Source organism: Pangasianodon hypophthalmus, chromosome 4 (assembly GCF_027358585.1).
Source record: "Pangasianodon hypophthalmus isolate fPanHyp1 chromosome 4, fPanHyp1.pri, whole genome shotgun sequence".
NCBI classification, from domain to species: Eukaryota; Metazoa; Chordata; class Actinopteri; order Siluriformes; family Pangasiidae; genus Pangasianodon; species Pangasianodon hypophthalmus.
Window position 1 is genome coordinate 15921683 of NC_069713.1, and position 25050 is coordinate 15946732.

At 36.5% G+C, this 25050-nt stretch overlaps 2 long non-coding RNA genes across 3 annotated transcripts; one reads left to right on the forward strand and one right to left on the reverse strand.

Moving 5' to 3' along the window:
- Window positions 1-648: 648 nt before the first annotated feature.
- LOC128318083 (uncharacterized) lies at window positions 649-3156 on the reverse strand. Its single transcript, XR_008301562.1, has 2 exons — window positions 3054-3156; window positions 649-1891 (listed from the first exon to the last, which is right to left on the reverse strand). It is a non-coding gene; the product is annotated as an uncharacterized LOC128318083 (long non-coding RNA).
- Window positions 3089-24704, forward strand: LOC128318082 (uncharacterized). 2 transcript variants are annotated; one of them, XR_008301561.1, is made up of 3 exons: window positions 3089-3415; window positions 4183-4321; window positions 21569-24704. It is a non-coding gene; the product is annotated as an uncharacterized LOC128318082 (long non-coding RNA). The 2 variants fall into 2 exon arrangements; XR_008301560.1 differs by lacking the exon at window positions 21569-24704 and adding an exon at window positions 4556-6268 and having other exon boundaries at window positions 3090-3415.
- Window positions 24705-25050: the final 346 nt, after the last annotated feature.

Consider the following 25050-nt stretch of genomic DNA (forward strand, 5'->3'; position numbering starts at 1 on the left):
CACTTTCCTAGGGGCTGATACAGTGTAATCAACATGGTCTCACCCTAGCAAAAAATCTTCAAAAATGGCCCAAATCCTTTAGCATTCATACCTTACGAATTAAATTATGTAAAAAATTATGTACTAAATCAAACAAAATCCAATTTTCTCATTCAAACTCAGCCTTTTTTTTTAATGAGATCAGTGTTAGTCTGATATAAGAGAATGCAATCACTGTACGTGGTGTTTAGACTTTTAGACCCTCAGCTGTTATAGATCAAGTTAGATGCTATGTTTACAAGCAAATATTTTTATCAATCTTAATGTGTTCATTCTGACTGCAAATTCTGAATTCTGTTTATATGCTGAATAAACTTGGTTTATATGTTGAAAAAAAATGGTTTGTGAATTTTCACAATTTACCAGACTGGTAGATGGTAAATGCAAGTAATCTGTATCAGTCCAAATCATGAGACAATGGTGTAGTAAAAAAAAAAAAAAAAAAATTGAACTAACAAACACATAAATACAGATTTTGTTCCCTACATGCCACTGTGCTTCTTTTTTACCCAATAAGCATTGTGATATGAATAATGTTGTTCCTCTTTCAGCTGCTCTTAGAGAGTCACCATTGTGGATCACTGGTCCATGTATTTGATTTTGGCACAGTTTTTATGCTGGATGCCCTTCCTGATGCAACCCTCCCCAATTTTATCCAGGCTTGGGACCAGCACTGAGAGCACACTGTTGCATGTAACCCCAGTTTCTGGGAATTGAACCCAGGCTGCAGCAGTGAGAGCACTGTGGCCTAACCGCTAGACCCCCAGGGACCCAGTTGGGTGTGAATGCATGTTGATAATTATTCTTGTACCTAGTAAATTATTAAACCCATTAACCACCTCATTCAATCAGTTAGACATTTTATTTGGATTGCCCTCAATCAGATAATCTTTTTCCAATGTTCCAATTTATCTGTGTACATAATTGTTTCCAACTTTATGCAAATTAGGTATGAGACAGTAAAGTAACAAATCCAAACAACTGGCTCAAATCATTCCTCACACCAATCATATGGAGTTTGTGGTATGACTTTTTTAATTTCCCCACTCATAACTTAATGACCTTCCCTTTGTAACCAAAACACATTGACCAAGGGTTAGGTTGGACCCTTCTTGTTTACATAAACTCCACTTTCTGCCTGCCTGGTATGGTCATAATTACCCTTTGAAGCCCACATGAGGTTATCTGAAAGACCACTGAGGCTGTCTCTCCAGGAAAGGGATAGGACAGAAAGTCATCCAAACCTCTGGTGTCAGGAAACACTTTTCTATCAAACAAATCAAATCTAAAATTTGCTCAGGATATTCATAATCTCTCTTTTTTTTTCATATTCTGTGTTGTTGGTGTGACAGTTGCATGCTCCATGAATGTGTGATCCCCTTGATTTTCTCAAAGGCACAAGGAACTCAATAACTAGGTCATGTTTGGTGTCATATGCATTGTAAAATCGGAAGTTTTCAGATGCATTGTAAAATCAGAAGTTGTAAATTCAGAAGTGCTTAGAAGTTTGGAGTGTGTTCCATGAATGCATAACATAAGCGGTTCATGATCTAGCCATTTTATGACCATGCAAAAAGTTGTCCAAAAGTGCAGTCCTTGAAGGGGTGTGAATTGGAATTCCACAGGACTTGCTTTGAGCAACAACAGCAACAACAATGTCTAATCAGCACCACTGAATACGGAGAGGCAGGAACCCTGCCCACCTCATCACACCTTAGTATAAAGTTCAGAAACTCACAAACAACTGTGAGGTGGGAATTAGGTTTCTATCCACCTGGCTGTCCAATCATCAACTTCAGAGTACTGTTTTCAACTCTTAATTCCTGCCTTGATCTCAGCCACGTCTTCACCACTGCAAGACACAGACGCAGAAAAACTTCAGACCATTAGTGAAGATAGTAAATGTGCATAGTGAGTCAAAAAGGTCTTGTCCACGATCTCTGGACCCGCTGACACAACTAAGGCTACGGCTGGAACTCTGGCACGATTCCCACTGAAAACTGTCCACACAGCATCATAAGCCTTCCTCCACGATCCCTGGAGAAGCAGATGCAACGCTATGGCTAGACGTTCGGCAAGCTGTCTGCTGAACTGTTTCACACTGAGCACACTGTTTCTGCGATCCTCCACTGATGCAACGGCTGACTACACTGAAGTCACTTCACAGATCAGAAGTGAAGAAGTGGTGCCCTGTTTAACAGAGTTGTTATTATGAAAAATAATAATAATTTCTAATATTTAATTTAATAGTAATAATTTACCCATCTACATACACATCTTATCCTGTTATATAAGACCTCTCATTCAATGTTTATAGAGTCATTATAAAGGAAAATAAAGCTTAGAAGGAAGGAGCAGAGATTAGTGTCTCTGGACAATGTTTGTAGCTAGTACAGTTAGTTTGCGCTGCTAACATGCTAATAGCTAATACCAAGCCTGGTCCATAACATGTAAATCAAACAACCAATTTTCATACTTATAAGTGCATTATTTTATATTTTATATTTATATTATACACAGTATATAGGCATATGATGATGCCTCTGGTGAGTGTATGTAGCTAGTGCAGTTAGCTTGTATTGCTAATCTGCTAACAAAGTCAATACAAAGCCTGGCACGTAATGTACATCAAACAATTTTTACACTTTTTTTTTTACTTTATTAAAATATTTGAATACATTTTAGATACATTTTTTAAATGAAGTATTATACTATAGTAAAGTGTGTGCTGTAAGCTATACAGGGCTGATTCCCCTTCTCATCTGAAATAAAATAGTGCACGGAGGGTACATGGCCAGAAGTGACAACATTAGCACTAGCTCCGCACCCACAAGAGACAAGCTACAAGCGACATGTGTCGCTTGCTAGTGTGAACGCAGGGTATGCAGAAAAGCTTTAACACCACACACACACACAGATTTTATAGGCCAAATGTCTTCTTGTGCCCTCATCTGCTCCTGCTGACTGTGGGCTTTAGCAATGAGGTACAGTTTCAGTGCAATACCATTACTCACATATCATACGACCTTGATATCCTGCGCAGCTGCTCTCCTCTTGAAGTTAGGAAGTGAGTGCCGTAGCTGGGGGGAAAGGGAGAGAGAGAAAATTGTGCACAGAGAACAAACACAAGTACATGCTGATGTCAGCAGTATCAAAAGATGAGACATGCAGGAAACTTTCTTGAAAAACATCCTATCTGCACTTCATCTCTCCGTCTTTCTCTCATTGCTTTCTTCTTCTTGATCTGTGACTTTCTCCTTGTACAGTCTTCTCTTTTACTCTCACCTCAGACGTGACATAGCATGGCATTGAAAAAAGACTGTCAGCATGTCTCCTTCTGAAAACTAGTTTCAAATTAGAGCTTCCTGCTTACAAGGTGAGTCAAATTCTTCGTGATGATAAGTTAGTTCATGTATTGCGTTAATCTATTTATAACACATTAATACACAATTTATTACGTAGTAGTAAGTATGTAATGCTCTGTAATAGCACAATTATTTTACTGCATGTGGTCAAGATTGCATTTATTGGTAAAGGAAATAGACGGATTTGAGGCACACATGTCAAACCTTTGCTTTAAGTATGAACATTTTTTTATTTTACTTCTTTCCTACCTGAGAGGAACTTTACATGTTTTGCCAATTCTACGACTTTGGCAGATGTGATGAGATAATGAAGGATAGTAGTGTCCACAAAGTGAAAGAAAAGGGTTTTCTTTTTGGTCTGCTATATCAACACCTCTATATTTTATTGGAAAAAATTATGACAGTGGATTGTCATACTATTATTCTGTTCTGGCTGGTGTAGAAGCAGAAGAGCACAGAGCAGATGGAAATAGGTAGTAATTGTATAATAAATGCCTTCACATAGCAACTAAAATTGAAAATGGTTATTTTTAAGCTTCACAATGGCAATTTACAATGGCATTTATTCAAGGATTGATCATTACAGGCTCACGTTCAACCAGTGTATTTCTATCCAGCTTTAACGAAACTTAAGAATTTAATGTCCTTGTCATTAAAAAAATACTACACTCTCTTTCTTCCACTCAGGATTTCAACAGGCTATAGCATGATTCGCCAATATTTTTATTGGTTGATCTGTTGAAAAATAGTCTCAACTTTCACAATAACTTGTTTGCAGGGTGAAGTAACAGAAAAGCACAGCCAGTGGTGGCTCATTGGTGGCTTAAGGCTCTTGGATACTGACTGGAAGGTTGTAAGTTCAAATCCTGACACTGCCAAGCTACCATTGTTTGACAGTTAATCTGCTGAACTCACTTGTAAGTCGCTTTGTATAAATGCATCTGCCAATGGAATAAATGTATGTCACCAAAGAAAACTGCTTTTTTAATTGAGATTTTTCAGTGTTGTATTAGGAACAATATTATATACAAAAAATCAGAAGATACATGTAGCTTACAGGTAATTTGGTACACTAGTAATTCCACTCACAAATATTGTAATAATCATTGTTAACAGATTGCTCTAGAATGGACCATATTTTTTTTCTTTAGCACAACATGACTTCTCACCAAGTGAATTATGCTGAAAAATCTGAATTCAGTCGCAATCAGCTACATTTGTAAAGCAACAGATGTCAACAATTACTGCATGGATGAAAAACAACAGAAGAATGAACTTACATTTGCTGTTGCTTCCTGGAGAGGATTTCAGGCAGATCCAATGGCCTCCATTTGCTGTCTTTAAACAAAGGCGCTCTTCAAAAAAAGCATATGTGGCAGCGGCAAACAAGGAAAGAAAAAATACAGCAACTGACATAGACTGTAATGAATAGCGCTGAAATGTGGAAAGTTTAGTTTAAAAACCCAAGCAGGCTAAAATTTTTAGGTATTTATCAACAGATTTGAAAACAGGAACTATGTCAGCGATACTCTGTAGACTTCCAATTTATCATCATCATCACCATCATCATTATCATCATCACTACAAGTACAGACCTCCATGCTCTAAAAACAATTTGAAATGGCATGAGGAGTATTAATAGGGTCATTTTTCTATAAAACACACAAAACACCCTAACAAACCATTTTGATTCAAATAAAATTGCAAAATTAGTGAATAATATACTTTAAGAAAACTGAATTTTAATCTCAGAGTTTTCAGATCTTTAGTTTAACACCTATGAATCAGTGAGGGTAATTATGTGAATCTTCCTCCCTTGAAGGCTCAGACAAATGACGGTGCATAAACAGACAATAAACATAATGCCAATAACCAATAGAATCTCAGTAAACTGTTAATCTTTATGCATGGATCATTCCGCATTACCATTTAGCCATAGCATTTTTGATTTTTGACCCCTTGCTATACAGAGCACACCTGACAACTCTACATTTCCAGATAGACTCAACGCAAATAAAGTTCATTTATTTTATATTATTATAACACAAATAAAGTTCATTAAAGTTCATGCTTTTTGCTGATTTTATCCAGGGGAACTTTGACGTGTGAATTCACAAGCCTTGTGAGCCAGTAGAAAACAAGTAGGCAGGATTGTGGTCAGGACTCTTTGTCCAGATAAAAAAATATGGAGCTGCTAATTATTAAGTATTAAGTACACCAAACGTTTGCCTCACTGCTCACTGTTTTCTTACGGTTGGTGCACATCTACAAAAAAATGCAGCTAACATTAACTCTGCATATAGCTGAGTTTGAAAAATTGAAACTGGTTAACTGTATGAAAAAAGGTGGGATGTGCTTTTTGATGTTTGGTGTTTAGTAATAGAAGTGTAATACAATAAAAGAAAATATTGTTTGCTACTCAGATCTACAAAAAAGTCAGTTAATCAACAGTAAATATTGTTTACTGTAGCTGTAGACACTTTCAATGAACCAGACTGCAGAGTGGATATGCACTTTTGTTAATTTTGTAACAGTTGTGTGAACTAAGCTTATACACTCAGCTAATTGCTTATATGTAAATCTAAGCATTTCTGCATATTGCAGTTAAATATCAGTTCAGCCAAGATATTTTATCATTTACAGTATGCTGTTCATCCCATTCACTGACATATGATTTTTCTAGTACAATTCTGTTGTTTCTTTTCCTCTGCCTTAGAGATGTTGGCAGCTCTGCATTATGTCAACTAAGGAGACGTGTACATTGCCTATATAGCATTTTATTTTAGGAACTGAGATGATGATTTGGTTCATTATGGAGAGATTTAAAAACACCCCTTGATCCTCTACCTGAAAATATTAAATTTACAATTAAAATGTATGCCAAACTGTGTTAAGGGAGTTTGGGATTTAAATAAAAGTATTTATATCTAAATATAGCACTTTCCTTTAGCATTATATGGAAGTGTGAAAGTTGTTCATGGAAAATATCCAAAAAATCTTGACAATTTGAAGCAAAATCATTATTTTGTGGCACCTTGCCAGAAAACTATTCCAGAAATGGGGAAAGCGTGACTAAAACTAAACTGCACTGGTCATATCACATCAGCTCTGCCAAACTACTAAAAATATGTAGTTTCTAACAAAATAATCTGTTTTTCAGAGTGGAAAATATGGAGTACAGTTTTTGCCAATTCCCACACTGATATCCAGCCCCCCCAATCTTTCTATCTCTATCACATGACAACTACCACATGACAGCTATCACCCATACTTCCTCTGAGACACACAAAGCCATCCACATAAGATGAACAATTTTTCAACATTTCTACCTCAGCTGTGTATTCATATTTAATTTGGGAGAAGTACATAATGAATTTGTTTTAACTAACATAAAAAAGCCAGTGTGAGAAACTAAGAGGGAAAACAATACAGATTAATTAATGCATACAGATTAATTCTGTGCTTGGTATGCAAGTTGATTTATGCCAAGTTGCAACAGTATTTATTATAATGCGCAAGGTTCGAATATAGCTGATGACAGAAGAAAGAGGGCAAATAATGTGTAAGTAGACCATTATAATAATTATTATTGAGTATGATGCTAATGGCTGTTTTGTTTTACTGAATCTAAACGCAATATTAAAGATGAGGACAAAACCAAACAAAAGCATGGTAGTGAAAAGAAAGTCATTATTGAGTCAAAATGCAAAATCCAGAACCTTGTAATTAAATGTATTTGTGCATTGTGGTTAAGTAGAAGCTTTCAGTTTCAAAAGCAATGAATGATAATGAGGTCTTTCCCATGGCAACAGTCCGTTTCCTATATTATACAACAGTGTGTTTCCTATATTATATAGCATCATATTTTATGCTCTCCTGAGTGCAACAGTAAAGGAAATGCAATTGCCGCTCCTGCTGTTACATATTTAAAAGTCTCAGCCCATTAACCATGGACTTGCACATAAATTGCTTTTAGGTTAAAAGTTCCTAATTAGGATTATTTGCAAAGGTGAGAATTTCATATAGTGGGCATGTTTTTATTCACTTTCTATAAATAAAAGTATTCCGCTATGCAAAGATACATTTTTAGACAGCTCTAGAAACTACTATTACTATTTAACAGTGTTTAAATCTGTGTGCATTTGAAATAACACATCCCTTCCATTTTTTCCAACAACACACAAGGACACACACACACACACACACACAGATACAAATCCTCTCGCCAGATTTAGGCCCCTGTTGTGGTGCCATCGGGCCTGTGTGTCTCGTCCCCTGTGGACACTCTTGGTTATTGGCTAAGGCTGTCCCCTTGACATTTTCCTCGCTCTGATATTTGGACGTTGCCAGCTGTCACATTAAAAGCAAGGCTGCTGAACACACGGTTAGCAACATATGCCTTGCTTTTGGGAGCAACCTCTGAGCCCTTTACTCATGCTAGAAAAAAAAAGCTCACATGATCCATAATGTCCAATTTTGTCTGGGGAAGTGGGTGCCATATGCACTCATTGTGAGCTCAGAGGCCTAAAATGGGATATCAGAGACATTTGTGATGTACTGGGTTAAGCATCATTATAGCCTTTGCTTTATTGGGCAGAATAATCACCACCCTTCAAGAATGAATGAATGGGCAAAAAATGACAATGATTCAAAATGGTTCCACTCAAAAAAAATAAAGACAAATAGATAGAATGTTGACTAGTTCAACAGTCAGGTAATGAATATAAAATAGTACATAATCAGTATAAATAAAGCTTCAAAAATTTGGAAAATTTGCCAGGAATTTACCTGGGAGAAAAGTTACACCTCAATTTTGGAACGGTTGTCCAAAGGAAGCCCTTTCTGAGATCAACTCAGAAACTGTCCCACTGAATTAAATCATGTGTTGTGGTCAGATGATACCAAATCAAACCTTTTGTCCTTAAACATCATCAACATGTTTGGAGAAAAAAGTTGGCTGTATACAAGGAATAAGCCCCTAAACCCACTGTACTTAGTGGTCGCTGTGATTGAGAAAGTCATAAATTTAACTAATATATATATATATATATCAGTCCAAAACCTGGTTGCCTTTGCCAGGAAGTTCTTTCAACAAGATGATGGTTACAAACAAAACAGGCAAATTAACACAGAAAGCACTGCATAAACGTAAAATCAGTGTTTTACAATGGCCACCCCAGTCTCCAGGTTTGAACCCAAGTGAAAACCTTTTTTCCTCCTCCTGAAGAGGGAAGACCACATGCACAAACCTAAGAATATCAAGGAGATTCACATGGACAAGGGTCTAAGATCCAGATGTTTTCCAAACTTGTTCACCGTTACAAGAGGAAAATCAGTGATGTTTTCCTCTCCAAGAGATTCTTCACCAAATAATAATCATGGGGGTGCCATTAATTCATTTTGATCAGCCAGGAGGGGGCTTTGGAACAAATACCATAGACTGGCAGTGAAATGCCCATGCCAATGGCCAGCGCCATAGCAATCAAGCTCACACTTTATATTTACAGATTGCCTAAAAACTGTGTGAAGCCTTGGTTTTGCGTCTTGCCATGAACTTTGTGCCATGGTTTCTTAGTCATAATGTACCTGAGCATATTATTTGTGTTTGGAATTCCATGAGTGATTGGGAGTTTGACTTTGCTGTGTTCCTGTATTGTTTGTGAGGATTCAGTTTGCCCTTGAACTTTGTTTTGCCTTTTGCTTTGTTTTTTGCACATTTGTGCTCTCTCTCTCTCTCTCTCTTCATTATACATTTTGTGATTACTAAATTTCAAAATGGATGCCAATAATTCTGAAGCTGTCTATTTAAATACACAAAATGTATATAATGTGTAACGCCTGACATTAGGGTAAATCTCCTCCTGGTTTAGCTATGATCTCTTTATGCTCTACCAGAGGTAGACCATGCACCTTGGCCTGAATCTAGCAAAGTGTGTGTGTGTGTTTGTGTCAGCGAGTAGCTGTTAGGATCATTTTCAAGCTCAGGGTCAACAGCCCTTTTCAGACACACAATCGTTCTGTCAGAAGTGTCTCTTTTAGCACATGATGGATGATCTTGGAGTGTGTATTCATTCATACTATTGATGCAAAGTCATTGTGGACTATTCTATATTGATCAATGTTGCAAACTTGTAAACATCTAATAACACAGATACTCAGACACAGACACGGATAAACCCTAAACATTTTAACATAGTACTGTATTTTTTTCTGTTCCTTGTCATGACATAGTTTACATTATATGTGCTTGTTGAACGTCCCATTCTAGAGGTAGCCCCCCTTATGCTGTTATAATAACCTCTACTCTTCTGGGAAGGCTTTCCACTAGCTATGAGCGTGATTGTGGGAATTTGTGTCCATTCAGCCACAAGAGCATTAGTGAGGTCAGACACTGATGCTGGGTGAGGAGGCCTGGGGTGCATTTAGTTCATCTCAAAGGTGTTCTGTGGGGTTGAGTCAGGGCTCTGTGCAGGACACTTGAATTCTTCCACTCCAACCTTGGCAAACTATGTTTTCATGGACCTTGATTGTGCACAGGGGCATTGTCATGCTGGAAGAGGTTTGGGCCACAGAGTTCCAGTGAGGGGAAAGCTTAATGCTACAGCATACAAAGACATTCTAGACAAATGTGTGCTTCCAAATTTGTGGCAACAGTTTGGGGAAGAACAACATATTGGTGTGATAGTCAGGTGTCCCTGTAGTGTACGTATTATCCTATGGGAGTAATGGATGGGAGTGAAAGCAGTAAGTTGCACTGTAATTGTAGGCCAGTATGTGGAAGTACTGTAGAGACTCAGGCCGCTGGTTGTCAGTCCCCTAATGTAGACCGAGTGTTAAAAAGGCTTTGATGTGCACTCCTAATAGATTACACATGCAAGAAAAGTTCAAAGGCAGTGTCAGAAATTCGGAGCGTCCCCAGATTCCTTTGTGGTTTCTCTCTTCACACTCTCTCCCTACTTTCTGTCCCTCTATCTTTCACTTTTCAAAACCAGCCGCCTTCCCCAGCAGTCTGCACATTATAATTTCCAGCTCCACTTTTTCCCCCTTATCTCACTCCATCTCTTTTTGAGGAAGCCTTATACAAGGTTGATCGATTTAGAGAGGGAGTGGGAGCGAGAAAGAAACCTCAGTTCCCGTGTCCTTCACTAAATTAGGCCCCTCTGTCAGTTACTCTGCATTTCATCTCCTACCGATTAGGAGGGAAATAACATGCACCATTTTCATCGCACTTTCGAAGCCATTTGAAGTTTGCCTCCTACACAGCTTGGCTCAGTGCAGCAGGCTGCCAAAATATTCTCCGATGCAATACTTCATATATTTACATATAAAATACATGCCTATACATATACATGCTGACTTGCCAATTTATTGGGTACATCCATCTAGTACCTGATGAATCCACAACCCTGCGTATTTATTTATTTCTTTATACTGTTTGCAAAGCTGCTCTGTTTGGTCCCTCTTGACTGCATTCTAAAGCCGATGTTCAACTGAAAGGTCTGGAGCTACAAAATCACATTTATGTTTTGTGATCAGCAAGAGAGAAAAAGCACACTGCAGTGGCCACATTTTCTCTAGGTGGACACATTCTTGGCCAGAGTGCCTATGATTTAGGGGACCTTATGCATATTTACAGTCCCCAGTTGTGTTGCTGGATTTAAGCAGAAACCCTAGAGGCAGAAAGTGCTTTATGAAGTTGCAGTAAAGTGATTGTGTTTAAGAGAGGAAAAGGGCATGTCAAATATGGTTTATTGCACTACATCACATATAAATTCTTCTTTATTCCTCATTTTAGCAAAAAGGCTTAAGGACCAGAAGGCTCCAAAGATGTCATAAAAATTTTACAGAATTAAAAAAAGATATTAGAATTAAAGAATTATCCTTTAGAATTATGACACAGTCTTGTCTACAATTTTCACTTTGTGTTTCCTAATTTCTGTCGTTTGTTGCATTTTATGGTTGGAATCCCTGACTTATCCCTGCACACAAATAACTGCAGTGTATCCAGCAGATGATATGCAGAAAGAAAAAAGTAATATTGATAATATTGATAAGAAACTCACACATGTGACAAAGAAGTGTCTTTTCAAGGCATGCAAACGATAAGATATTTTAAGCAATCTCTGACAAGGCATGCACTGCCATTGTGGCTTGCCTCTGAGCTGCACATTTCACATAATCCAATCATGTAAATTCATCTAAATACTGCATAACAACCACTACCAATTCCATTTGACCAATACATTTTACAAAATTGTGCACATTTCCACCTTCAAAGCCCAGAGATTAAATGTCTACCTTCCTGACTATACAACTGTACCTCAATAGCATCTTTTCAAAACCCTTAGAGTGACACTGTGTGCTCAAATAGAAATATAATCATCTGGTTGATTTAATTTAAGAGATCACAGAAGATCTCTCATTAACTTACATTAATAGTTTTTAGGTGGGATTAATACATGAGATAGAGAGAGAAATTAAGGAAAACATAAAAATGATATGATTTTAAGCTGAAATAATACCATGACCTTAGTATTTTAAGGTTATATTGCCCATTCTTTCTCAATCCAGATAGACCAGGGTTTCAGTTTATATTAAGGCTTTATTATATTACAGCTAAGATAGAAACTAATATAACCATGGACCCATCAGCTAGTCCTGGGAATTAATGTGTTAACAGATTGGGTGTATGAGAATTTGGCTGTATACTGGCTGTATACTTAACACTTTAATTCCCAGGACTGGCTGATGGGTCCATGGTTATATTAGTTTCTATCTTAGCTTTAATATAATAAAGCTTTAATATAATGAACTGAAACCCTGGTCTATCTGGACTGAGAAAGAATGGGCAATATAACCTTAAAATACTAAGGTCCTGGTATTATTTCAGCTATAAATCACATTATTTTTATGTTTTCCTTTTTTTTTTTTTTTTGTTAGCTAACACTGTAAAAAATCCTTACTCTTTGCAATAAAATACTGTGCCTTTTGAAAAAAAAAAATGCTTTGACAATATCATCAAACCAGGGATATAGATATAGAGGAAACCTGTTAGCCTAGGTACCTAGTGCTCTGCCATTTTAAACAGATACGCCATATAGCTACTTAAATATTCTAATTCACACTGGGTGTGAGGCAGGGACTTCACCCTGGACGGGACGCCAGTGCATCTCAGGGCACCAAACACTCATACGTTCACACCTAGGAGAAATTTAACATTGCCACTCCACTTACCTGCATGCTTTTGGGATTAGGATTGGAATTATATCAGAGAACCCAGAGGAAACCCACACAGACACAGTGAGAACATGCAAAACTCTGTACTGATAGTAATCGAAGCTCAGGATCTAACCCATCATCCTGAAGCTTTGAGGAGCTACAGAAATTATAAATACGAATTATAACCAATTTTTTTCATTGAAAACTGGATACTCTGACTGATAATTAGCTAGATCACACCGAATGAATCTATACTGTAATTAACAGCTAGCAGGTGAAGTAACATTAAAATAGTTAGCTAACAACTAGCCTGTGCTAATTCACGCTAATTCAGCATTCTAATACTTAGCCAGTAAAGTTAAATAGATTGCTTTTCAGGAAAGCTGTTGAAATGAATTGATTGCTTTAATCACATTGTATAGGATATCTCAGTCTTTAAAAATGATTTAAGCTGTATTTTTGGGAATACACAAGCTAAAAGAACAGTATAATTAAAAATGCAGCTGTGATGTGTATGCTAATATACAGTTAGGAATATGAAGTCTTGTAAAAGTGCAGTTTCGCAATCTATTTAAAACAGTACAATGTGCTATAACTTTCAACAAAAATTACAGAGAATAAAAATTCTGTAAAAATAATAAAAAGAATGATAAGTACAACTAAATTGCCAGTTAGGATCATATGTCCAAATAAGTCATATCAAATTCTTGTGAATAACTCTGAATAACCTCTGAATTATTATAGACTACTATAGAGGCTATTTGCTTTATAATGTTTGCTTGTTTATAACTTTCTGGAGATGAATTTCTGTAATGCAGACATTGATGGACTTAGCTTATGGTTTGCATGTATAGTGTTGAAAAAGAAACTTTTTGTTCAGGTTGTTTTCCTCATTTATTCAATAAAAATGTATTTTTTTTTAATTTTGTGGGTTTTGGATTTTGTTCAATGTACATCAATACATTATCTAAAATAAATGAATAAGTAAAAAGAAGAACATGATAAATTCTGAAAAAAAAAAATTCTGCTGAAATAAATTTTTAAGGTGATATAATACTGCAAACCTAAACCAATGGCAAAACTTTCGAAAATACCCTAAGACTTAATTACTGTTAAAAAAAACAAACAAACAAATATGTAAAAGTTAAAGAACAGTTCATTTTGATTTTATTACAAAAAGTAGAGCTTGTCAAATTGATCAAAATCCAGGAATTCTATTGGAATGAAAAAATTTTACCCAACTTTTATGAAAACTGTTGAAAGGTCATGATGTGCTGGGGGGTTAGTAGCTTTTCATGTAAATGAATTCTAATCTACAATCACAAGACTGTTGAACACGTATAACTCAGATGGTCTGTATGTGTTTACACACTGAAGTCAAACCTAAGTGTCCCTTTCTGAGGCCACAGCACCTGTTCGAACTGATGTGATAGCAGTCACTTAATAAGCTGAATTCTGGCCCAAGAGGGCTACGATCCCTAGCAGACTCATACAATAATGCCATCAGGACTCAGTACACAGGAGCAACACTGTGAGCGATTTAAAGTCCCCAGTTCACTGTTGCTCCTTTAGAACACTGCCTATTGATCTTCTCATTTCTCTGTGGAGTCTGACTTCCAATCCAGTGAATCTTGACTTCTTTCCAGTCTCTCTCTCTTTTTCAGATCACAGTAGTAATGCAAAATTTACACCCCCACCTTTTCTTCTCTTGCTCTCTGCTTTTTTTGTTTATTGTATAAGCCCTGCCAATAATTCTGGTATTTAAAGAAATTCTTATAGAGCTTCTTAAAGTGCTCATTATTTCTTTATTTAGTGTTTTTTTTTCTTATTAAAGTATGTCCAGGAAGTGACTTTTAAATGCTTTGGTCTAATATATTCTGCTGTGTGTAATGAGCTCTAGTAGTCCTCTAGCTCTAGTGCAATAGACACCACACATGTATTTCTCTGAGTAAAGAAGGTGTGTGTGGCTGTCAAGTGATTCTTCGCAAAATGACTCCGCTGGCAACATGAATGAGAGCTGGTGAGGTGAGATCACGCTCTTCTCACAAGAGGAATGGCACTGAGAGAGGACAAGAGAGGGCACAGCCTTTCCTTTATCTCTGTATCTATGTGTAAAATTGTCAGGCTCCTGGAAAAAAGGGGGCTTGATCATGATCCTTTATTGACACTTCTACATTCATAGTTTTTTTGAGAGATTTAGAAGGTGACCTTTTTCATGCAACCAAATTTCTGCCTTGAATAGAAAAAGAAGTATTTGCCTATTTTTCCCCCATGAAAGCTTCTTCTGCAGTGAATTTTATAGCAGCAGTTTCATTTCAAAATGAGCATACTTGATTTTTTCCCACGGTGCTTGAACTCCAGCACTCTGTGTGAATGCATTTGGCTTTCAGCACAGGACAAAATCCTCTTGTCACATTTCTTTTTTCTTCACTATTAGAAAAGCAGCCAAACTGAAAAATTTGTCCTTCACTCATCAGGTTTGAGACAGTTAGTCAGCGATGCAGGTAAACTTGTTTACACATGAAGATGCTACATCCAGAAATGCATTCATTCAAACCTGGACTAAGAAGTGTATATGATTTAATACACCGTTGTGGCGGTGAATCGTCTGTGGTGGATAGTGACGCATACTAATCAAAACACAAAAAAATAAAAATACAAGATGCACAGTGAGGCAGTAACTCACTCTTGCCCTGTATAACCAAGTCTGAAATAGAAAGATTTTTGAGAAAAATGAATTTGAAAATCAAATAATAATAATAATAATAATAATGATAATAATAATAATAATAATAATAATAATCACTAGCCAGCTATCATGAATTCTCTAGCTAATGAAAATTAATGAATTGACTATTATTCACTGAATTCACACGAAATTAAAGAACACATATAGTATTTAGCTTGTTCGGTAGAAAATGATCTTCTGAATTCATTTCCCTTTTATATTATCATTTTGACTCTCAATCTGATTCCCATGATATAGTCTGTTGCTCACTCGCCCCCTCGGGGTGCTGGCTCCCTCCTGCCATTGTGTAGTTGTACTTCTTTCATGCCTAAATTGATGAGGTTTGATGCATTCGAGCTGGGATATGACATATGCGTAAAAATTCCACACCAGTTCTGTCCCGACACCCCTGACATAGCTCTCACTATGCATTACAATTACAGGAGTGTCAGAGGAACTCACAGCAACTCAGGAATATCATATTATAGAGATTGTTTTCCCCTTGACCTACCATCTCTGCTTTTTTGCTTTGATATTTGTAACTCTTCCTACAAACTGAGTCATGGGCATAGTTATAAGATTCGCTAGTGTGAGACCATGTTGATACTTTCTCATGCACTGAGGTTTCAGGTTCCAATCTGAGAATGATCAGTAGTTCCTGGTTATATGCTGTAAAATGGACTGCTAGCACTTCAGCACATTAGAGATTAGCTTTAGATGCTCTTAGTGGTTATTATCCTGTAGAGACATCATTCTGAATATATTTCTTGGCAGTGGACATTAAAACACTGCTAAAAAACAACTGCCTGACTACTGTACCATTAAAACATATCATAGAGGCTACAGTTCAGACAACTGGCTATGGTAGATGTTTTAAAAAAAGTTTGTTACATGCAGCACATGCAGGAGTATAGCGTACAGTTTAGTAAGCCAGAAGAGTAGTGTAGCCACAGAAAAATGTGGAAATGTGGGAAAGCATGTAATATGGAGTGCAAAAGTAAATATATTTTCACTTGAATTAATCAAGTTAGTCTTTTCCACTGCATTAGGTAATCCAGTACGTTTCACCAAACTCATCTCATAGGATAAGTGTCCCTCTGGCAACAATTTTGCTGAAGTGGAATTATGTGCTCTGAGGACATTCTTGCAGCATTTTATGCATTTGTTGAATTTCTCTCTCTCGCTCTCTCTCTCCCACACACACACACACACACACACACACACACACACACACTGTCTGTCTGAAATCTAAAATGTATAGACTGTCCATCCATCCATCCATCCATCTATCCATCATTCAGCCTGAAGACAGTACTACTATAATTTGGCACCAGAAACCAATTACATTCTTCAGTTAAAAATAGATCTCTATGGTTCCCATTTAATGCTAGATCAAGTGCTATAAAATGTGTTTGCTGCATAATTCTTTCCTTAGAAAAAGTGAGCAAGGATGTTTATGATGTGTTACCTAAGAAGAGGCTTGTTAATTCTCTCATTCTTCTCGCTTTCAAGGGTTTTTTAATTTTTTTTTTTTTTTCCCATTTGGAATTTGAAGATGTAGTTGATCCATTCTCATATAGGAACCTCCAAAATCAAATGTCTTCCATGATCCAAAATCTTTTTGCTAAATGGATTACCAAATGTTTTTTTTTTTAAATTTGCTCTTTTATTTTGTAGTATGTTCCTGCAGTATTAAAAGGATCATTAGCTGGATTTTTGTCGGCGTGGCTGGATTCTGTCATAGCCATCTGGTGTGCTTATTTACAGAAAGAATTAATTTGAAGGTGGTAGAACCCCGAATACTGAACTGATGCCTACTAATCTAGTGTAGATTTATCCATTCAATCTCCTCCATCCTGTTACTTTTCACTCTTGATCACCCTTATGAGTCTGGTGCAACTCATAAACACATTTTTGCATTTGATATTTCTTTCTTGGCCCTCTGTAGGAGCATGTAGGTGCATCATGGACAATTTATCTGATTACAAACTAAATTGATTGGACTTACATGATTGGACTTACATAACTTATGTCCATTTTGATATGGCACATATAGCTATCCAACAACTCGATTCGCTGCTTGAGAAAAGCACACTTAGCTAGAGAGGTTTTAGACATCTTTAGGCAGACTGACTGCATTTACTGCTGCGTTTTTTAAACTCGATCTTTACTTAAATAAAAGCTAACATATATTTTCAATCAATTTTGGTCAAAACTCAACAAAAGCTTTTCATCGTTTTCCAGAATTTAACTGCAGAATATTGTTAGGTTTACACACATATATTCTATACACATTAGGTTATACTGTAGCTTCTATTCACTGAGGTCTACATTGCCACTGAATTAAATTCACTTCTTGGTTCCTTCAAAATGCTTCTTGTATCCACGCTGAAGAGGCTGTGGCACTGAGTGGGAGAAAGTCACCAACAAACAGTTCAGCCTTGTTTCTCCAGGGAAGTCAAATACCAGGAATCACAGTCAATTTGGGATGGCTCAGTAAAAAGCCTGGCTTCCATCTGCTCCCTTGTATCTCGATAACGAGGCCTGAACCCGAACAAAAATTGCTTTGTCATTCAGGTAAATGAAACAATAAATTCAGTGTAGGTGAGAAGGCCTGGCCAGACAGAAGCAGACAGCAAATCTGAGCCAAAGAAAAAATATTCTATTTTCACCGGTTTATTGAAAGAGCTCTTTTATTTTCTTTTTGCTTTCTCTCCATTCATCAGTAATCGCCTTATCATAATCTTATTCCCATGCTTCGGACGCTGCTTTCAAAGTCAGTGGATGAAAATCAAATAAAAAAAGGGCAGGGATGTTAGAAAATCAAGAAAGCAAACCACCAGAATGCATTCAGGAAAAAATAATAAACCAATCCCTGTGACACCTGTGTAGGTCAAGGTAGAGAAAAAAGCGGTGCATTTTCATGCATGGTTTTGGCTTTGCATATAGTATAATCTCTCAACACTTTGTTTGACATCCTAAGTAAAAGAGGTATCAATCCATATTTTCTTTTCTAAGGCCATTTTTTATGGCACATCTTTCTTCCTGGAAGGTGTCTTCGGTGATCAGTCAGACACAGGAGTGTGAACACAGAAAATAGAAAATAGAACACAAACACACAAAAAAAAAACAAACCAGGAAATAGAAGGTGAACACTTTGGCTAGTTATTGCTGTGTGAAAGGAGAAAGATCATCAATTCAGGGAAATGGCTGTTGGTGAGTTATTATAGTATAACTCTGAATAATATATGAATAATAGCATGTACTCCTGTGCTGTTTCTCATGTGTTGAAAAAAAGTTTTGGTTTTTTTTTTAGCTAAATGGAAAATACAGAATATATCTAATTAGAGGCTCTCATTAAGTGTGTCCCTTTCTATCTTCAGAATAATGCGAAGCATTTTTTTGGCTAGTTATGGTTTTCTTCAGCTTGACCTAAACCCCAGCATCGATAAAACTATACCACATTGATCATCATTCTTCTGCAGTAATTCTAAACCATGCATTAGGAAAACAATAACCTTTTACATAATCATCTCTAAATGTTCTAAGTACACGTGAAAAAAAATTCATCTAAAAGCAAAAAAGTGTTAAAAAAATATTGCAGTGATTCTTTTTCAGTAGGTTTCAAGCATTGTGTGTAACTGTGTGATGTGAAAGAGGTCGGCTTAGACAGGGAGCATCTGTAAGGTGTGTAGAGGAACCTCTCTCTGCCCTCTTCCTGCCAAATCCCACAACACACTCTTCCCTAATAGTTTGAGACAGCTGACGCGAGGGGTGGAAAGTCCATTAGCATGTGATTAGTGGACTCTCTCTCTATGAGTGTGTGTGTGTGTGTGTGTGTGTGTAGTCAGTAGGGTTGGCAGTGAGGCCTTAGTGCTGCCAGTAACTGTCCTTTCAGAGAGATTGCAACACACACACACACACATTCACTTTCTTACATTCTCAGTTGTACTGTAAAACAAACCAAAAGCCAAACCAAACCAAAACCAAAATTCTCGCCAGCTTTACGAAAGTGTTTGTAATGCTGATTTTCTTGATACTCACGTGTATAATGACTGCTGATTTGCATTTAACTCCTTCAAAGACAAAGCTCACAGAGAGATGAAAACAACATGACAGCTAAACAGTGAAATAGCGAGTGGGCCTGAACTAAATCTTCCAGTAATGCAGCTCAGCCACTGCAGTGTGTTGGCTACCACAGGCACAGACTAAATCTTCTTCTTTTTATAGGCTGCCATTTCTTTCATCCTAAATAAATGGCTAGTCTTATTTATCATAATTCATGGATTAGTTCTGGATTGCTTTTTATTAAATTATTAATATAATTTTCACAAACATTTCATTAAATACCTTTATGTAATTGAAATAAGATTATTAAAACTGACAGTGTAATCTGTATATAAAATTGCAGTTGCAACAATTCGAAGTCTACATACTGAGCTTCATATTAGTGAGTTTCACATATATAAAACACCTCTAATGTAAATATAGTATAATGCAAAAGGGGCTATATTTTGTATTATGAAAATATATAGTGATCAGTAGTTCTAGATATTAATAAACGCTAATGCTATCCTTCATTAGCGCAGATAGGCTGCACTAAATCATAAAGGACCAATCAGTTATTCTCATTGGTCCCTAATGTGTTTCTGTGCTAAGATTGCTGCTACACAGTATATCATTCTCATGTCTGTTGTCAAGAATATAGCAACACAATATAGCAGCTTTGCCATCTAGGTAGCATCCAGATCAGTAACAAAAAGTAGAAAAGTGTGATCAATAATGTAACAATGGAAACTATAGATAGGGAGAATTAGGATCCATGTGTGTAAAGTTTATTAACAGGATTCTGTGTAACCAGATGCACAATGGTCAGTACAATAATAATAATAATAATAATAATAATAATAATAATAACAACAACAATAATAATAATAATAATAATAGTAATAATAATAATAATAAAATCATGGTAAACATTTTCAAATGTAGCAATCCAATATCAATATCTTAGAATAAGGCAAGGGTTAGAGTAAACAATATGACAGTCAGGGATAGAAACACAAACAGAATAGTCAGCAAAGCTTTACAAAGACACTGAGATTTACAGTATATCTACTTGTACATGGTAGAAACAGGAAGTAAATATAGATGTGAATTGTGCTAGTATTCAAGAGATGGTGATCTGTTGACAATGTTGGAAGTTGATGTGACAAAATAATAAGTAACATTATCATGATTATCATATAAAATCTTTTTTGTTGACTTTTCAAAAAACTACTCAACTAAATCCAAAACTATTAAATCTAAAACCCTTATGTGTCCTTCAGCTTGTCCCTCTTGGGGAATCCTTACTAGATCTGTTAAGTGCCCTACAACCTACAACCCCTATCGAGAGGGGTTCAAGTAAGAAGCAAGTAACTCCTAAGTATTATTTAAGGAACATGTTTTTCTAAGAGTGTTATAAAACTAAGAATAAGTATAACATGCATCAGAGTCTACAATAGAAATATGATATAAATTACATATAGATTGTTTCAATGATCATCAAATATGAATTCTCATACATATTTCACATTCATGTATCAAAAATTATTACCCATACTTGTCTACATATGACTCCCATTTGTGCTATACATAATAGACTACACTATGTTCACTCCCCGAGTGTGCACCATGGTGAACATTAATGCTGTTCTTTTTCCGGTACAGCAGGAGAATAGCAAAGCAGAAAATATAGCAATACCCTCAAGAGAATCTCCTGTTATATCCCTGGAGATACGGCACACAGTCAGTGTCATCTGTGACACACACTTTTAAATACTTACACACTCCAGTTCTCTCCATCCTCTATGCACATGAACCCACTGGGAAATAATGGCAGACATGTCTCAGCTCTTTACAGTAGACTTACCCATGTTCACCCCTGAGGCCAGAGGGCCACAGTTAGCTGGAAGAATCATATTAATAGCCACAGCTGTTAACCCTTCATTTAATTTAATTCTGTACATCCATTTATAACAAGGTGCTCTCTGATTAGACTTTTATGATGCTCTTGCCTTCTTCTCAATTGTCCTTGGCACTGTTATGAATATTAGATGTAAATGGTAGAAGAGAAATTGTTTGAGAATATTAAGTCAATGTTATTTCATCTAATGACTGTAATGGAAGTTTGATGTAGGTGTATAAGTCTAAGCACAGTTTCCTCTCCCACCAGCTCTTCTCATCTAAAAATCATCCAAATGCCTTGAGACCCAATACGGGGGTTGAGGATAAAGCCTGCAGAGATGTTTTTCGTCAGCCTTCTTGCCTGGAGGACGCTGCCAGGTGCTGTGTTTGCATAGTGCCTGTGTCCTCATGGGGAAAAAAAGACTGATGCGGATCACGACCATCCATCAAAACCTGAAAAAGGCCGGCATTAACTTTTAACAAATGCCTCTGCCAGGAAAAGCCAACGACTCAGCACTGGGTCCGACCCAGCTCTCTTTATCAGCAATATCCATCTCCACCCATCACCCTAAGAACACAGCCTCTCTCTGTTTATTTATTAGTCTGCGTCTTGCTGTTACTTAGATACATTTCTCTTTCTCAGTGAGACACTACCAATTATTCAAGCTTTAGGGACTTCAGCAGTAACTTGCAGGGAATTGAGAAGGTAAAATGTGACAGCAGTGGTTCTTGGGAACAGTGAAACAATCTTATTCTGAGAATCTCTTCATTTAATAATACCTCCTAACAACCTCTGTGACCTGAGTGTTCTCCGTCTTCCTAGCAACCTTCATCTTCCTCTAACTACTGCATTACCAGTACCTATGTTTAGCATCGTAACCTTTTCTCTGCTGGTGTGTTTTGAGGCAACCACACCCCCCAACCTTCCACCCACACTTCTCTGCTCAATGGCCATCAGAAGCTCTCGTCCTTGCCATCATGTTCCATGTGATAGAGTGCTAGTAATTATGGCAGCTCTTCTCTCAGAGTGCCACTATTCACATTGCTTTCTATTTCTGCCACATGGCTGGATCAGGTTGAGATTAGAGGCAACACAGGGAGGCAGTGTTTTTGTGCTACCCTGCCTGCATGGCACTCTAAAACTTGTTAGCCTCAGATGTACAGCAGTGGTTTCTACATGTTTTTTTTTTTTCTTTCTAATCCTTACTAATGAAAAAAAATAGAAACTGCTCCTGGCAACAGGCATCTTAGCTGCCTGGTGAAGTATTGATTTCCCCCTGTTGTTAATCAAGGGTCTTGATTAGCAAATTAATTAGTTGACTTTTCTGATAACTCATGTTTGCCTTAATTAAAAAAAAAAGGCCTGACATTTAGCTTGTTATTACTTCAGTATTAGTTAAAAAGTATTACATTTTTTATTTACTACTATTATAAGGTGTTAGGTTATTCATATACATAATCTGAATTCCAAATAAAGGATATTAAGGAAATTATTTCAATGGGAAGACATGCTTAATAGTAAAAAAAAAAAATTATTGCACCTCTATTGACCTTATCAGTATCAGCTCTGATCTGGCACTTAAGTATCAGTGTTGGCAAAAGAACATAACAATATCATGAAGTCATTTTTGACTCAAGCTCAGTTGAAGCCAGCAACATATCAGTGATTTCAAATTTCTTCAAGCTTAAGACGAGCAAAAAAGTTTGTTGCATAATTTGTAATGGAAATGATTCAAGAGGGGGCAAGAGGAGCAAGGACTTCAATACATTCAATTGAAGTAAGCATTTGAAAACTAACAGTGCCAAAGAGAACAGCTATTTCATCCCATACTATGAAAAAGCCAAGGTAAATGTCAGCAATAACCAGAAGAAACATTTCACAAACACATTTCAAACATGACTGTGAAAAAGAGAAACAGGTAAAAAAAAAAAGATCTCATTGTAGGATCAGTTCTTTACAGTTATAAATAATTTAGGTTTTTGTCAACAGATTGGCTCTACCAAAGCTGTACAATCAGGTGTCTGAATACATGAATGAGTACTTGAATAATGTCACTGCAATTAGCATCACCACCAACATTTCGAGTTTATCCAATGAGTTTATTAGATGTGTATCCAATGCCATTTTTAAGTCTGAATGCTACTTTTCACTAAAAGTGTAGGACTGAAAACAAAAATTTCATGGATCAAATACTGCAGAAGCTGCAGCAGCACTTGAAGGAATGCTTAAAGTATGGTTTATTCTGAAGAACTGTTTTTTTTTTTAAAACAATGCAAAGAATTTAGGCCATGTCACCCATTTGCTAAATATCATTGTGCACTAAGGTCTATTGGTGATGCTCTGGCTAGTCTGAGGAATATTGTGTCATTTCAAGCACTCCCTGCTAGAATACTCACAACTGGAGAATAAAAATACCTGTTAAGTGACTGTACGAGGATGTTCAAAGTTGGTTGAGCAAAAACCAAGCTCTTCGTCTGCCTCAGCTGCTGATGTAATACCTGGTGCCATTGCCATTCCTTGTTATAGAAGGCTATGCTGACTAAGGAATAAGGACTATGAACATCACCTTGAGGGATTTAGAGAACAGAAGAATTAGCATGATTGAGGCAGAACAATTGTACTCTAGTGGACCCAAGATATAAAGACAGATCAGTATTTATTAACCACCATGTGTAGGCCTATTATTAAGCAAATTATTGCTTTGTGTTTAACAGATTTTAATAGACTACTCACTTACTCGTTTCAACTTATTTAGGCTTATAGGTTTATGAAACAATGAAAGGAAATTTGTTATTTTTCACTAAACAGTTGTCTATAATAAATGTGTTTGTTTTACATTTAAGTAATTATTAATTTGTCTATGTGCCCTGGATCTACATACTCTGCTTTAGCACTTTATTACTTTAGGCATGTCACAAGCTCAGAATCTTTGCAACAGACAACGATAACTTTGACACAAGTGGTTGAAAAGATAGTGGAAAAAGCTCTTGTCACTGTCTGAGATGGTAAAAAAATACACATTTAGACTCCAGAAAACCAGAAAAGAGCTATCTTGGTGGATTATCTGATGAAATCCTGTAAGTGTGTCAAGGAGAATCTAGCCATACAAACATGAATACTGCAGTTCAGGTACATACACATATTTCTGAGCCAACAGTTCCTTGATCAAGCAATCCAGTGAGGTTCCGGAGAACCAGGCAGACCAGATTTCCTTCACTGGCTACTCTATATGCCCCATGCACAAGTACTGGAGGCAAACAACCTTTCAGTTCAACTTCTTTTATTTTGGATGAACAGACTAACAAGATGCTGGTTGACTCAGGGGGAATGTTGTTTCTTCTCAACAAGAATCTTAATTTAGTGGTGAAATGATTATAACTGGACGAACATTTGCAAACACTGTACAGCGAAGTACTGTACAGTGATTGTTTTTCCTATTTTTGTGAAATTACATTTTGACTTGAATGTACTTTATGAAATACTTGAATGTTAAATTGTGATATAAACACTCTAGTCATTTTATTTGTTATTATTTTATATTTCAGAAACCATTCAAATATATATATATATATATATATATATATATATATATATATATATATATATATATATATATATATATATATATTTTGTATTTTTTCCAATTACTATCCTTAATTCATCTACAAAATCCCACCCACCAGCCAGCTCTCCCCTATCTTATTATAGCTACCAACCAGGGAGGGTGAAGGCTACCCTGTGCTTCCTCC